This window comes from Hemicordylus capensis, chromosome 2, assembly GCF_027244095.1.
Source record: "Hemicordylus capensis ecotype Gifberg chromosome 2, rHemCap1.1.pri, whole genome shotgun sequence".
NCBI lineage: Eukaryota > Metazoa > Chordata > Lepidosauria > Squamata > Cordylidae > Hemicordylus > Hemicordylus capensis.
The window spans coordinates 122,624,034-122,638,519 of NC_069658.1; positions in this window are offsets into that span (position 1 = coordinate 122,624,034).

Consider the following 14,486-nt stretch of genomic DNA (forward strand, 5'->3'; position numbering starts at 1 on the left):
GATCATGGCCCACAAATGTATGCACAGCATTAATGCAGTTGCCTAACTCTACACATCTGATAGAAACTTTTAAACTACTTCTAGAAGGCATTTGGAAAAGCTGCAGCAAGATTATGATTTCATTTATTCTCCAGTGGCTCTTCCTCTTAATCATAAAAAAGTGATGTGTAACATTTTATTTTATGCTTTTTAATTTCTACCCATGAGCTGTGCCCCACCCCCCACCTGAAGTTGCATTTCCCCAACCTTCAAATGCAAGATACTCTTTAGGGTTTGTCTGCCCAGCAGCTTTTAATGAACTTTAAGATTGAAAAAGAAATAAAGGAGATGCACAAAAAAAGAAGGTAACGCTCATCTGCACCCTTTACAACTGGTTATGCAGACTGTATGGACAAAGCTAGAATTAGGCTAATCGCTTTAAACATGATCTTTTCAAAAGAGAATATATAGGATCTCCACCATATGTGTGTGTTTGTGTACTTTAAATACACGCTGAAAACACTGCATGAAAAACATACACAATGCAATCTATCAGAGACAAGAACCAAGGCTGACAGCATGTTCCTTTGTCCCTCCAAAAGGACATTCTCCACCAGAGCAGACCTTACTGTGAAGCAACACAAAGTGGCATTGGCCAGCTGATTCCTGGGGTGCTATTTCCCTGCTTCCATGTCTGCTCGGTAGCAAAGCACTGGCTTTTGAGGAGGAGGAGGAGGAGGAGGAGGAGGAGGAGGAGGAGGAGGAGGATGGAACTCAGTGGACCAGGGGCCCTGAAGCTTTGGAGATGAAGTTCAATAGTAGAGCACCTAGTTTGCATTCAATTCACAGAGGATGGAGAGGTACAGAAAAGTTGTTTGTTTTAAAACCTTCTAAAAAATCTATTTATGGCAAGAATTGTCACCCACAGTCCACTTGAAAAAGGGAGACTGGTTATTGTTAGTTTTATTTTAAGTATTTTATCATTTTTAAAGCAAGTACAGAAATTAGTCTGGTTTTTTTTAGGGGATCACATACGATACCCAATGAATTTTTAACGGGGGTTAGAGTAAACTTCTTTAAAGTATGACAAGAAACATGAAAAGCTATTTTTAGAATATTATTCTGAAAAAATGGAGTTGGCCTTCAAAAAGAAAAAAAGAACAAGAAAGAAAGAAAGAAAGAAAGAAAGAAAGAAAGTTTTATTCCCAGCATAAAACTTGCAGACTGCCTATGTTCTTCAAGGACAGGCATTTTTACTGCTTAATTCACAGGGTATAGAAAGTAAGAATGGTCCTATTCAGACTTTATATTTGTACCAACATCCAGATGTCTGTATACTCATACATGTTTGTGTGAGTGACTGTGACAGCATTCATTTTAAAAGTGATCTTGGGCACAGACCCCCTCAAATTTAAGAGAACGTCTTCTTTGTAATGATCCAAAGAGATCCATCTATAGTTATCAGCAGTTCGTCTGGAAGCCCGTTAACACTCATCTCCTCGACTAGATTTACACGGCTTAACTCGCATCTTCGCATATCAGCTAGATTAACCCCGAAGTCCCTGCAAGCTATCAGGGAGCCGTTCACACACAATTTGGGTTTTTCTCTGCACATTAGAATGTTGCCTGATTTATATCTGGGGTAAAAGAATCCACTATTTTTCTGGTTTTGGGGGACAACTTCGAATTTGCAGTAAAACCTCCCTGTAAACTCATGGTAAAACCTGCTGTGTGTAAAAGTCCCAAGTGGCTCCTCAGGGGTCTTCTCTGTTGCCACCCCAAGGCTTTAAAATGCTCTCCTTGCCAAAATAAGAGCTTTTTAAAAGACTCTTGAGATACATGTATTCACCCCAGCTTTTTAATTAGAATTAGCTGGGCCAGATGCAGAGCATCAGTGCTTCTAGTTCCCACCGCCCATTGCCGTTTTCTTTCCCCACTAGCCACTGCTTTCCCCACCCACCCATTCACCCACCCACCGCCTTCTTCCCCCACCCACCCACCGCCATTTTCTTCCCCGCCTGCCTGCTGCCGCCGTTTTCTCCCCCGCCTGCCACCACCATTTTCTCCCCCGCTGCCATTTTGTTTCCCGCCTGTCCACCAGCAGTGCCACTTTCCTCTCCCTCTGCCGGCAGCTCACTCGTTAACTATTGTGAGAGCTGCCATGCATGGGATTAGCAATGGGTACGCCTTGGAGAAAAGTATATATATTTTTGTATGTGTATGTGTATATGTGTGTGTGTGTGTGTGTGTATATAATGTTGAACTATTTTAATATCTATTTTAATTTGTTTTATATTTGTTGTAAACCACCTAGAGACGTGAGTACAATTATATTACATAAATAAACATATGGGTACAGATAGGAAGTGTACTGCTACACTTGCGTTCAAAATAACATGTGAATAACTGTACCTGTACAGATCTGTACCTGTGTACACTGTACACTCATTGTACAAGTGCTGAAAAATGCATTCAATTTCTAAATTAATAATTTTGTTTAACTTCAAAGGTGCATCTGTACATATCCTTCTCAACTTTACTCTCATGCAGAACTCTATCTACTGAGTGACACTGGTCACAACCATTTGCCTTTTTGTTTGCTGTTAAATGGATTCTTATGAAATCTGGATGCCAGTCTCTGTCTTCCTTTAATAATTAATTTATTCTTTACATAGCAACATCACCATGAAACTTAAGGGACAATTCACATATTCATATACCACTTGCAGGCCTTTGTCCACATTTTTCTCACATTTTAAATTGCATACACTGGCATGCAAACTTTGACTATTTGAAACTTTCATTCCATTAATGTTTTACAAACATGCAGTATTAACCTATCCCAGATGCTATTGCCTAATTTGCTATTGGTGTCAATGAGGAACTTTCCTCCTTGAGGGAGGGAGAACCTTCATCAGGACTGCAGCATGAGCAAAAAGTGTTCAGCACCTCTGTGTTCAAAGGCATTGATCCTGATTCCACTCACAGCTGCCAGTTGTGTTTTTTAAAACCCCACACGCAAGATCAAACTATGTGTTCAATGCAATGTATACTTTATGAGACTGAATATAGTTTGTAAGATTAAAATAGGCGTCCATTGCCTCCAATGACAATGCAATGGCTTGCAGATCTAAGATTTTACCATAAAATAACCATGGAGTGGAAAGCTAGGTTGTGACCATCCACTACTACTGATATAACTGCAATCACACCAAGTGAACAACTGATCTATCCTGAGCATCCAAGTTTTTCTAATACTTAGCAACAGTCACATGCAACTGTGATATTGGTCCTTTTTCAAAATGTTAATCTTTGTTCTTGACATGTGCCCAGAAATGTGAAAATCCTAAATTAGCAATCTTAACAAAATAAACTAGTGTACTACATTTGTACACCATTGAGTTATAGATGCCTTGCAAATCTATTTGTAAAAGGCCAAAAAGGTTAGTGTGTTGTAACAGAAGTTATTTCAGTGGTGGATTAGGATGGAATCAAATTTTAACAGTTTGAAATTAGAGCTTCACAAAGAGTTTACAGTAAGTGATGGCACCCTGATGGATGTTTCTGCTGCCATCTCCTTTGTTGTTCTGTGCTGGTGAAGGTCAAGATCCCTGTAGGGGGTTGCAACTATGAGGTTCCTTTAGCAGAGCATTTAGCATACCTGGAAAACAATGTCCTTCCCAAGGGGGCACATGCCACTTGCATGTATACTACGCTATCAGAAGAATCACATGGTTAGAATCTTTTACATAGGAGCAGTCACCAAACTGCCCACCTGCCAATGATGTGGGGTGAGGAAAGCACACCTTGTGATGGCAGAATATGGGTAGATTATTTGATATTGCAGTATGGGATTAGGGATGGAAACAGAAACATTGACCCCTGCCAAATGCACCAAGAGGCTTTTTAAAATGGTGGCATTTTTTAATTTAATAAGGGGCAAATAGCAACAGAACTGTTACTGAAAAGTTGTTTAAATTTGCCCCGAGTGCTACATGAGCAGTGCAGCTGAGTTCGCTGAACTCTTCAGAAGTACCTGAAATCTTCAGAAGTGCCAGTGCTTTCCCCATATCACTGGTGCTTCCCTAATCTGAATATCAGCTACCATGTTCCATGGAACTGATTCCTAGGTAAGTCTATGAAAGCAGACTAAAGTATTCTCAGACTTAACGTACAACTTATTTCACAGTTTTGTGGTTGTCTACTGGAAGCTGGGGATAGACATCACTGTTCTCACAAAGGTGAAGGGAGTACGGCAGAGACATCATTACTCACGGTGTATATGCTCATCCCATTATTGTCTTCGCTCTATTCCCTCAAAAATCTATCAAAAGATTGTTTGGCTGGAGATGGCAGTGGGATAAAAGAAACAAATGCACACACTACAGGCAATAATGTCTGTACTTTAACCCTCTTAAAAAGCATTTTCTGTCTCTAGGGGAGGGTTCTATGGGCAGCTATGCTCCAAGGACATGTCCCTCTACAAAGCCTGGTACACAGGCAGATGTTTTACTATTTTCACAGGTGATATGTTGCCCAGATTTAACCAGTCTTGACAGTATCACATTTAACTAAGCAATTACAGAATGATGCTGACCCTTAGTGATCACTTACTAAGTATCATGAATTGTAAATATATCTAGCGTCCAAAAATAAGACATCTGAAAAGTACATCTGAGTTCCCAAATGAAAGGTTGATTTGAATTCTGCAGAACCAAAAGTGAGCAATACAGCATTATATAACCAGGGTGTTCACTTAAAAAGGGTTTACTATAGTTTCATGAGAAATTGGAATTGCTGTACTTTAAAAAAAGAAGAAGAAATAAACCTACTGAAATCCCATGTTCTATCTTGAAGAATGTGAAAGCAACAGCCCTGTCTATATTGCAGCTAAATATAACACCAGTATGGATTTCAGTTGTATTAAATATAGCTCAGAAAATCACAGTATTTTGAACTTCTCTGGGATGTAGTTCAGGAGGATTTTAATGGATGCAGTCAAGTAATTTTAGTATATTTTCTTTAAAATGGAACTATGTAGTACAAATGTTTATATACATTAAAATAAATTAAAATGTATTAAAGCTAGTACTTTACATTATTTCTCTCTCTTGTATTGAGCTTGTGCATGATCATACAAACTTTTTTTTAAAAAACCTACAGAGCTTAAAATCCTAGAATGTTAAAGTGCTCAGAATGTTCTAGAAGGTTCAGCAGATGTTAGAACACCATCTCAAACCATATATACACATATTGTTGCTTACAGAAAATGAAGAATGGAGCTGGTCTCTTAAAACTAAGAGTTGTCAAAAATCAAGTAGTCAGAAACAGTCCTATTTTATTTTATTGATATTGATTAATCAGCCACAATGAATTATGCTTATCTAAAATTGCTCCATCGCTGACAATTTGCATCTTATTAAAATATTTCCCACAAAGATTTAAAAGGGTACTACTTTCTGTAACTACCTATTAAAAAAAATCTATGTAGCAATCCTAACAGTTTTATGAGTTATTTCATAGTTGCTATGGAAGTTTCCCAGCCTGATAACAATTTTTCTCAACAAGTTACCTTGACTTCCTTTTATACCTGCACAGGTACTAGCTAATGCCAGGCTAACAGGGTGTCAAACTCAGATGGGCTCAGGGCTAAAATCCTCCATGCACACGCCACTCATAATTTTGAACAAAAAAAGACAAATGAAAATGACTTTAATTGTGCATTTTTTGTTTAAAAATCAAATCCTCAAAACTGTTCAACTGGAGCAAATTAGTTGCATTGCTTTTTTTCTAAAATGAGGTGGCAGGGTAAATCTCCCAGCACTAATATGAACTTAAGAATAGTTCTGCAAACCCTTCAGAAGTTATGGATGCATTTATAGGTGGGATGGCCTGGGAGGAGGGGGGGAAATAATCAGAAAAACTGGCAAAACACATTTCTCTCCCCCGCCCCCGAAGGCATTTCCCCCAATATTTTGAGTGGGAAAAGTTAGAAAAACTGGGGGAACTTTGAAGAAAGGATGAGTGAAATGACTGGAGCATATTTAAAATATAGGGTTAGCTGCTCTTTATCAGCTGGTTTATCTAGAGATACACATATCAGGGGGTATATAAATATGATAAATAAATAAAATTATGTCCACTAAGTGCTTTCTGATAACTATGTGAAGATGCTCTACAGCACTGCAATTCCTGTCTATTCCTCCCATCTTCTCCAGCATATGAAATAAAACTGGTCACTGTATGAAAATATGCACACTAAATGAAGAAAACAAGCTAACATGAAAAATAGTAGAGAAGGTTGTTTCAATCCGTGCAAACATTCAATCCTCTAAAGTTCAGAACTGGAAGCAATTAACTTTTCAGAAACCTATTCTGATAACTTGAGGTGGTGGTATTTCTCAAGGCTGTATCATTTATTGTCTGACATTATACAGTAGGTGTCATGTGGATAACTTTATTCAGTTACTACAATAATTACTGTAGCGGACGATGATATGTTACTAAAGAATTCAGTGTGGAAGCAATAATAATAATTGTAACATTCAAATAAATAAAATAACATAATATCATCAAGATGTAATCAGTTAGACTGGAGGCAGACTCTAGCTTTAAAGTAAGCAATAAAGTGGAATTGTGCGTACACTCATTTCACTGTTGCCTCTTGTAAACAGTGTTGTAGGTTATTGTATCTTTTTCCTGTTTCTGGATAATGCTGATATTTACCAGCATGGAGGCAAGATTCTTTCTAAGACCAGAAAATAAAAGCTTCTTTTTGTTTACCACAACTGTTGATGGTTTCTATTTTCAACTCCCTGCAACCCACAGATTTTTACTAGCAAACCTATTCTGTTCAGGTACTTTCAGCGGCTGCAGTTTGCTGCTCCATCTCTAGTACTGGATATATTTTAATTATTGCTTCAATAAAATTAAGACATTTGTAGATTTAAATTCCTTAAATTATATCAAATACTAAATATACCAAACAGTACTAACAAGCAGAAGGTTGCCGGTTCGAATCCCCGCTGGTACTATATCGGGCAGCAGCAATATGGGAAGATGCTGAAAGGCATCATCTCACACTGCGCGGGAGGCAATGGCAAACCCCTCCTGTATTCTACCAAAGAAAACCACAGGGCTCTGTGGGTACTACGGGTCGATATCGACTTGACGGCACACTTTACCTTTACGGTTTTATGTGCCGAGTTATACATAATGCATCGTATGTTCTTATAGTACAGTTTTGATATGGTGTGTAAAATTAATATTGTCTATATCTCAATTTTTCTCCAAAATTCAATTTTTCAAGGGGGGGGGCATAGTTTCAAATCTTCTGAAAGTTTTATACTCTAGATGTATCCAGAGATGATATTCTCTCTCAGGAAATTACAAGAATGAATACACCCTTAGGGTTCATGCGGACCAGCTTCCCCACCTCCGCCCCCAGATCTCTACATTTCATGCAAGGAGCTAATGAACTTCAAGCGGCATCCCACACTGACTGTCACTTAAGTTTCTATTCCATTCTGTTTTCAAGCTGCAATCCTGAAGATGCTTCTGTCATTTGTGTGAAGTGTGGTAAGGCTATTCCAAATCTTGCTGAGGACTTCTAAAGGTCCTGATAAGGTTCTTGGGCTTTATGGTTTACTGTAAGCAGGTACAGCAGAGAATAGGCAAAGGATAATGTAAATCAGACTATATGGACAGTGAGCTGGCAGCCAACAGTGACTGCCGCTAAACTTTTTCTCATTCAGCAATGACCGCCCGCTTGCTGGCTGTAAAACCTAGTTCATACTATCTCCCCCCCCCCCGCCCCCAACCCCATGCTGTCACATACCAACAACCTCCCACCCCCACCCATAATGTGCACCGGTCCAAAGCAGTTTTTCAGTTTGGCTGGATGTTTGTCAGTTGCTGTCCCAAATAATTTGCTGCACTCAGTGTGGAAAAAGAAACACATGTTCTCATATACATATTTTCTTAGGAGAGATAAGTAGGGAGAGCCAGGCAGTTTTGAAACACACTTATACTGGGATGGGGAAAATACTTCAAATAATTTACAAGAATCGTATTCAAAAGCTGCATACAAGTACATAGTGATCATCTAGCTTAATAGTTCACAAGGCTGAAAGGGTTTCTTTAAGAGTTATCTCATGACAATCTTACAAGAACAAGCCTTGCCCTGGTCATTGTTCCTGCTAAAGATGTTTCTGTCACTACCTTCCCTTTGAAGAATGTATAGGTCTGACCAGAGACAGCTTTAGCATGAAGCCATATTCCACAGCTGTTTCATGCAGCAATTTCTAAAACAAGGCTGCACAAGTTCAGCCCTCCTACAGATGTTGGATAACTCCCATTATCCCTTTCTATTGGTCACTACAGCTGCAGATGGGGAGTTATAGTCCAAAAACTGTAAGGGACTGAGTGTCCCCCCCTGCCACCTCCTCCAAATTTCATTTGAAAAAACAAGCCCATAACAGAAGAACATCACTGTTGCAGTTGAAGCTAGATATTAACATGTCTAAGGGTGCTCTCAAATATCAGAAGAGATATTATTAATTTTATCAATATTACTTATTAATATGTACAAGAAACTTATTGTTGCAGACCTTTATACAAAAGATAATACAAAAGCATCTCAGAATTGCACATAAGCAGTCAGGAGAACAAGACAATTTTGGAGATTACTGTAACATTGGAGATATCCATTTACATTTTAAGTTTTGCAGGAAGCTTTCATTTCTTTTACAATGATTGTCAGGTCTGTACCTGGACCTGAATATAGATGCTTCACTGAATGCCAATATGCCAGCATTCCCATCCTATTTCCAGATAATTAATTGATATAGACACACACACAAACACACACGACACCGAGTCGTGTTGTGCTTAGACATGAAGAACTGAGATGCCAATCTCAGTTCAGGAAGCTCATTTGGAGTCCTAGTCTCTCCACCACCACCCCCCACCTTACAAAATAGTACAAAACAGCTATAGTTTAGTAGAAGAATGTAAAAGAATTTCTGCACGCTAAGTCTTTTAAAGGGGGGATTAAGAAAAATGTACATTTTAAAAACCTCACAAGTAAAGAATACTTTTTAATTTTTAAACATAATGTATTCTAAGATGTATGTGTAAATGAATATTTGGGAACCATGTGGTTGGGGGGGGCATTACTTAACTGTGCACTTACATATCTAAACTATTTAAAACGTGACACTCATTTACAGTCATGACATGAGCTACTCCAGAGTAGTTCTGAGAGACTAGCCACTGAATGTAAACTCTGCTCAAAATTTACACTGTCATTTATTAAAGAAGCACATACAAGTCACGCAATTTAAATTTTTTCCATTATCTTAAAACCCACATGCTTCTCACATCTACAACTGTTCTAGAGACTGGTATTGCTACCTGTCTAATTATTTCAAGATTTCAAAATTGTTTGAATATACTATTCTTCGTATGATCGCAATGCATAAATATTATCACAAAGCATAATATACTGATATTGTTAGTGTAATCTCAAAGCATAAGGCTTTTGATATATATATGAATGAGAGAGAGAGAGAGCGCTGCCTCTGCTTTGCAGCATTAATTTAAATATAAACTAATATAGTTAACTTAACCATTTTTAATTAAATCAATTAGATGACCCATTTTTAGTTGAATATTAATATAGTGAAGGAAAAATTGATCTTTATGTTAGCATTATTCCTAAATCCTTATAGGTATATATTTGTACAAACTACTGGTTTTAACTTGAAAGTAATGGCAACATAGAGTCCTGTACCTTAAAAATGAACAGTTTTATTGTAGAAGAAGCTCTGACTAAGTAAGCACCTGCCCAATGAAAACATTTGCCCAATAAGTTTGTTGGGCTTTAAGGTGTCACAAGAGTCTTTGTTGTTTCAGGTACTAACATGGCTAGCCATCTGCAACTTGATAGTGTACATTTTTCAAAAGCCTGAATTACTTTATAGAAAATGCTAGAACCACAGTGGAATTGAGATCTTCATACAAAAGAGTACTCCCAGCAAACTGCAACAGTGTTAATACACTTTTAGAAAGTGACTTTGAGGGAGGGAGGGAGATTAAACTCTCAGTTAATACTGAAAGAGAGATAAAGAAAAGCCCTAATAAAGTTTTCAAAATGGAACCTTACAAGACCATTTTCAGCATTGGCATTGTTAAAAATGTGCATCACAGCAGGATACAAAAGGTTTTTTAAAAAATCAGGATGGGAAAAATCTCTTTTAAAATTATTTGAGTCGGACATCACCTTTTAAAGAAATAAAAATCCATCTCTGTCCTGTCAAAGAGCTGTTTCGAAATGAAAGGTCAAAGATGTTATTCCAGCAGGTCTGATTCATAAAACTGTTTTAAAGAGGCAATTCTACAAAAGAAATTAGCAATTTGACCTGATACTCTAAATTTAAACAGATAACCAAAACCTGTGAGTTTAAATCCTACGGATGGTGTGTATGATACAGTAAATTTAAGGCATATTTAAGAATCATTTAGTTCAGGTAATCATATGCTTAAGTCTCTCCTGGTGAATTAGTGATTCTTTTGACTGGATATTGCACTAAAATTTATCATTTTAAAACTGTCACAATTTGCATTAAATCAGATACATTACTGGTGGCCCTCGTTATTCATGGTCCTGGCACCCATGGTTTCATGTATCCATCACTGGCTCATAGGGACCCAGTTTCTTTATCCATGGTTTAAACAATAAGCAAAATTTGCCTATCCGTGTTCCTAGGTGGTCGGAAATGACTTCCAATGTCATTTCCGGTCACCATTTTGCAGCACGGAGCCATTTTGTAGCTCTTTTTTTAAAAAAAGAATTTTTATAAGAATTTTCCCAAAAAAATCTCAAAAATTTGGAGGATTTGCAGGTTTTGAGGGACCTTTCTGGAGAGCTGGAGGTCTGAAGAGCAAGGTACTATACTTTATTCCCTTTATTTCTGCTTTTTTGACCTTTTTAAAGCTAAATAAACCTAACCCCCCAATTCCCATTGACTCAAGATTACATTATTTGCAGTTTCTGTATTTGTGTCTATAAGTAAAAACAGAATCCCCATGAATAGCGAAGGCCACCTGTAATATATCACCTATTTTTCTACAGCCAACCAAGATCTGAAATTTGCAACTGAATTTAAGATTTCTCAGTTAAATCCAAAGCTCCAAATTCTCACACTTTACAGTTTATGTATTAACTTTCATCTTTGATATTGGGATTTACTAAGCCAAATTAGTCTAAGATTTAAGTTTGTCGATCACAGAGAATGTATCAAGATTTTAATTTTTTGCTTAGCTCTCATAAGCCCAATCTTTCATTTGGAAATCACAGTTTATATTTAAAAAACCATTTATAACTCTACCATGTCAGTAAAAGTCTCCTTCGTAACAATGATGACCAAACAAGCATTCTGGATGAGAGAATTAGAACAATGTGTACACCTGGCTTTAAAGAGAGATTTGTTAGCAAGAGACAACTAAGAACATCGTGTGAAAGCAGTTTAGCATTTTTTGTTGTATATTTCTGCACAAAACAGAAACTCGGCACTCTTGCTTCCATTCTTAAAGTTAGAAACATCCAGTGGTTTACTTCCCTTGAAGGTGAACACTGGTTTCTCTTTAGCAGAATTAAGTATTTTATTACACTTATATACACACACATTTTTAAACACAGTAGTAAGAATCCGACCTTGGTTTCTGACAGAAAAAATTCAAAATGTGAACTCCTTTCTGTGTCACAAGTTTTATACTGAGAATGAAGTTCAATATTATCGGTCCCAATATTAGGATGTGAAAAGTGATACCAATTCTCGCAGGCCCTGAAGCTGACTCCTTTGGGACAATGCTCCAAATGAATCATGGTGGCTCTTTTATTTAACATGTGCCTGTCATTTTTCTAAGAATATACATGAAGAGGGGACACTTTATAACATGAACCTGAGTGTGCCCAGAACTTAATTATCCCCCCATGTCATGAAACTCATAACATTCCCAATAGCACCAGCACCCAGAATATGGTTTGAGATGCAATTATTCCTGTCCCAAAGAACACTGTCAGCCCATAAATATTTAAAAGCTGAGGAGAGCAAAGGATTCTATTGGGGAAACCCAGCACTCAAAACACACAAGTAATTCCCACAATCCAGGACTATGAAACCCAAAAGACCTACTTTCAGAAATCAGTAAATGCTGCCAGCAGAGATATTCCATGTAGGGAGTCCCTGCCAAAGAGGGTCTGCATTTTAACTTCAGCCTTACAAATCTTAATTTCAACCAGAAAATCATGAACTATAAATGGTTTATTTTGAAAAAGTGGTTTAGTGGTCTTTGCCTTCCTTCTCTAACCACCTCCACACCTTTAAGTGTATGGGATTAAAAGTGTATGTTTTAAAAACAATAATAATCCCTCCTCAAGAATCAAAATTGCAAGATCCCTTTAAAAGACCCTGGGTGACCTTTTGAACCAAAATCATTCCGCAACCTAAACAGTAACATTTTCATCATGTAGCATCTTGTTCTTACGGGTCATCATATGAAAAAGACCCTGAAATCTCCCTTTAGATTTAAAGAGCCTTTCAGTTTCTGTCTCCCCGGAGGTATTTCGAAAGATAGGAGGACATTAGTTTTTCAGCCAGATAAAAGCTAATTCAGTCGCGCTAATAGAACCAACCGGCCAGATCCCCAACTAAGACTGCTATCTTTGGGTACACTTCCTGAAAGTAAGTTCTATGCAACTTACATCTAAGTAAACAAGGATCGGGCTCTAAGCTAAGCAAAACAAACAAATCCAGAAGCCCCAAAATTTCCAAGGGGAACCGTTCTACTCCGATTGAACCAAATAGGCGGAGATCTGGCTGGAATCAGATACAGACGCATAAGAAATACATTACCCACGACTTGGTCGGGTCGTGGCGGATCGGCTCGATCCGATCGGCCTACCTAGCTCCACCAAGTCCATTATCAGGTTCGCTCAACCACTCCAAGGGTCGTGCTGATGTCGCGAGCCCCCCGCTTCTCTGTTTACAGCTGCCGACCGGGTTTGCGCCATTCAGCGCTTTACATAAGCAGCCTTGCTTCTCGACTAAGGAGCACTCCGGGAGTGAGGGGGCTGAACAGGGGCGGGGAGATCCTCCAAAAACGGAGTCCTGACTCTGCTCTTCTCTCGCAAAGTGAAGCAGCAGGACTCATGCCGTGTCCTTACCTGGTGCAGTAGGTCGCCTCCCTTAAGAAGGAGATCGGCTCTTCCAGAACAAGATCTGAGAAGGGATCGTTTGCTGCGGCGGCTGCGGCTGCTGCGACAAGAGAAGCGAGAAAGTGCTCCTTCTTCTTTCCCACCTTTGCTCACTGCCCCTAGGGCCACCACAGCCTCCACTTCTGCCTGGCCTCCCCATGGCTCTGGGCCTCTCTGCACTTGGGCTCCTAGAATATCTACGCCTTATCGCACAGAGCCAGAAACTGCGGCAGGACAGCGAAGCTCTGCGCCTCTCCCTTGCAGCGGGGGAGCGTCATCCGATGCAGCTATGCGCCGAAACCTGCCCCAGGTACGCGCGCGCTCTCGCTCGGGGCCACATCGCAGCTAGCCACGAAGCTGAGGCTTGGACTGAAGGGGGAATCCTAGCCACTCTGACCTGGGAGTAAGCCTCACTGATCCCAGCTGGACTTACTTCCGAGTAAGCGGGGAGGGAGAGCGCTCACATCCATCCTCCCTCCACACCTGCTGCTACTGCAGCAGGTCGGGAAAGGGGGAGGACTGTTAAGAATCAGGCGACCAAACAAAAGCGATCCGCGCTGCTTGTCGCCACCCACCCCCAGGGGCGGACGCGCCCAGGCCGAGGCAGACGGGAGGGCGCGACACACGCAATCATAAGCCCAAGAGCGCCTTAGCGCCAACAGACGGGGGCGGGGGGGGGGGAGAGAAAGACTTTGCCCCATGCATCTGAGCATCCTGGGGCGTGATCTCCCCCACGCCGGCACTTAAAGTAGGGCTAAGGTGCGGCTCAGAGAGGCCTTACGACAATCCCGGTGCATAGAAAAAGTTGATGATAGATTCGCGTGTGTCTGCCTACCGTTTCCCGCTCCAAGTCGGAAGCCGAAACGCTCCGCCTCGCAAAGCGCCCCCCCCCCACCTTTGCAAGTGCATCCCAAAGGAGCGCCAGACACTTGGGAGTTCGTTGCCCGCTTCAGCCAATGGCAATCTTCCAACGGAGCGTCACCAAAGGCTGCAAATCGCAGCACGCCTCCTTGGGAATAAATCCCATTGATCGCAATGGAAGTGCACTGGGCCATGGCATTGACTTCGAGGCAACGTGTTTGCTTGCATTTGGTATCTGACACCGGTCAAGTAGCAAACCCAGACATTTATATAATGAAATGTAACTTTTCCATCTTAATTTTGTTTGGATCATACTAAAGCTAAGATCAGAAAACTAAATATTCACAGTTGCAGAGCGACCACTGAAAACAATACACATTCTGCTCAC